Consider the following 2631-nt stretch of genomic DNA (forward strand, 5'->3'; position numbering starts at 1 on the left):
CAGCTCTCCGTCACCCAGCTCTCCGTCACCCAGTCCCTCCGTCACCCAGCTCTCCGTCACCCAGTCCCTCCGTCACCCAGCTCTCCGTCACCCAGCTCTCCGTCACCCAGTCCCTCTGTCACCCAGTCACTCTGTCACCCAGTCACTCTGTCCCTCCGTCACCCAGTCCCTCTGTCACCCAGTCCCTCTGTCACCCAGTCACTCTGTCACCCAGTCACTCTGTCACCCAGTCCCTCTGTCACCCAGTCACTCTGTCACCCAGTCACTCTGTCCCTCCGTCACCCAGTCCCTCTGTCACCCAGTCCCTCTGTCACCCAGTCCCTCTGTCACCCAGTCACTCTGTCCCTCCGTCACCCAGTCCCTCCGTCACCCAGCTCTCCGTCACCCAGCTCTCCGTCACCCAGTCCCTCTGTCCCTCCGTCACCCAGTCCCTCTGTCACCCAGTCCCTCTGTCACCCAGTCCCTCTGTCACCCAGTCACTCTGTCACCCAGTCACTCTGTCCCTCCGTCACCCAGTCCCTCCGTCACCCAGTCCCTCCGTCACCCAGTCCCTCTGTCACCCAGTCCCTCTGTCACCCAGTCCCTCTGTCACCCAGTCACTCTGTCACCCAGTCACTCTGTCACCCAGTCACTCTGTCACCCAGTCCCTCTGTCACCCAGTCACTCTGTCACCCAGTCCTCTGTCACCCAGTCCTCTGTCACCCAGTCACTCTGTCACCCAGTCACTCTGTCCCTCTGTCACCCAGTCCCTCCGTCACCCAGCTCTCCGTCACCCAGCTCTCCGTCACCCAGTCCCTCTGTCACCCAGTCCCTCTGTCACCCAGTCACTCTGTCACCCAGTCACTCTGTCCCTCCGTCACCCAGTCCCTCTGTCACCCAGTCCCTCTGTCACCCAGTCCCTCTGTCACCCAGTCCCTCTGTCACCCAGTCACTCTGTCACCCAGTCACTCTGTCACCCAGTCACTCTGTCCCTCCGTCACCCAGTCCCTCCGTCACCCAGTCCCTCTGTCACCCAGTCCCTCTGTCACCCAGTCCCTCTGTCACCCAGTCCCTCTGTCACCCAGTCACTCTGTCACCCAGTCCTCTGTCACCCAGTCACTCTGTCACCCAGTCCCTCTGTCACCCAGTCCCTCTGTCACCCAGTCCCTCTGTCACCCAGTCACTCTGTCACCCAGTCCCTCTGTCACCCAGTCCCTCTGTCACCCAGTCACTCTGTCCCTCTGTCACCCAGTCACTCTGTCACCCAGTCACTCTGTCCCTCTGTCACCCAGTCCCTCTGTCACCCAGTCCCTCTGTCACCCAGTCCCTCTGTCACCCAGTCCCTCTGTCACCCAGTCACTCTGTCCCTCCGTCACCCAGTCCCTCCGTCACCCAGCTCTCCGTCACCCAGCTCTCCGTCACCCAGTCCCTCTGTCCCTCCGTCACCCAGTCCCTCTGTCACCCAGTCCCTCTGTCACCCAGTCCCTCTGTCACCCAGTCCCTCTGTCACCCAGTCACTCTGTCACCCAGTCACTCTGTCCCTCCGTCACCCAGTCCCTCTGTCACCCAGTCCCTCTGTCACCCAGTCCCTCTGTCACCCAGTCCCTCTGTCACCCAGTCACTCTGTCACCCATTCCCTCTGTCACCCAGTCACTCTGTCACCCAGTCCTCTGTCACCCAGTCCCTCTGTCACCCAGTCACTCTGTCACCCAGTCACTCTGTCCCTCCGTCACCCAGTCCCTCCGTCACCCAGTCCCTCCGTCACCCAGTCCCTCTGTCACCCAGTCCCTCTGTCACCCAGTCCCTCTGTCACCCAGTCCCTCTGTCACCCAGTCCTCTGTCACCCAGTCACTCTGTCACCCAGTCCCTCTGTCACCCAGTCCCTCTGTCACCCAGTCCCTCTGTCACCCAGTCACTCTGTCACCCAGTTACTCTGTCACCCAGTTACTCTGTCACCCAGTCCCTCTGTCACCCAGTCCCTCTGTCACCCAGTCACTCTGTCCCTCTGTCACCCAGTCACTCTGTCACCCAGTCACTCTGTCCCTCTGTCACCCAGTCCCTCCGTCACCCAGCTCTCCGTCACCCAGCTCTCCGTCACCCAGTCCCTCTGTCACCCAGTCCCTCTGTCACCCAGTCACTCTGTCACCCAGTCACTCTGTCCCTCCGTCACCCAGTCCCTCTGTCACCCAGTCCCTCTGTCACCCAGTCCCTCTGTCACCCAGTCCCTCTGTCACCCAGTCACTCTGTCACCCAGTCACTCTGTCACCCAGTCACTCTGTCACCCAGTCACTCTGTCCCTCCGTCACCCAGTCCCTCCGTCACCCAGTCCCTCTGTCACCCAGTCCCTCTGTCACCCAGTCCCTCTGTCACCCAGTCCCTCTTTCACCCAGTCACTCTGTCACCCAGTCCTCTGTCACCCAGTCCCTCTGTCACCCAGTTCCTCTGTCACCCAGTCCCTCTGTCACCCAGTCCCTCTGTCACCCAGTCACTCTGTCACCCAGTCCCTCTGTCACCCAGCTCTCCGTCACCCAGCTCTCCGTCACCCAGCTCTCCGTCACCCAGTCACTCTGTCACCCAGCCCTCCGTCACCCAGCTCTCCGTCACCCAGCCCTCCATCACCCAGCCCTCCGTCACCCAGCTCTCCGTCACCCA

This window comes from Rana temporaria, chromosome 3 (assembly GCF_905171775.1).
Source record: "Rana temporaria chromosome 3, aRanTem1.1, whole genome shotgun sequence".
Classification (NCBI taxonomy): Eukaryota; Metazoa; Chordata; class Amphibia; order Anura; family Ranidae; genus Rana; species Rana temporaria.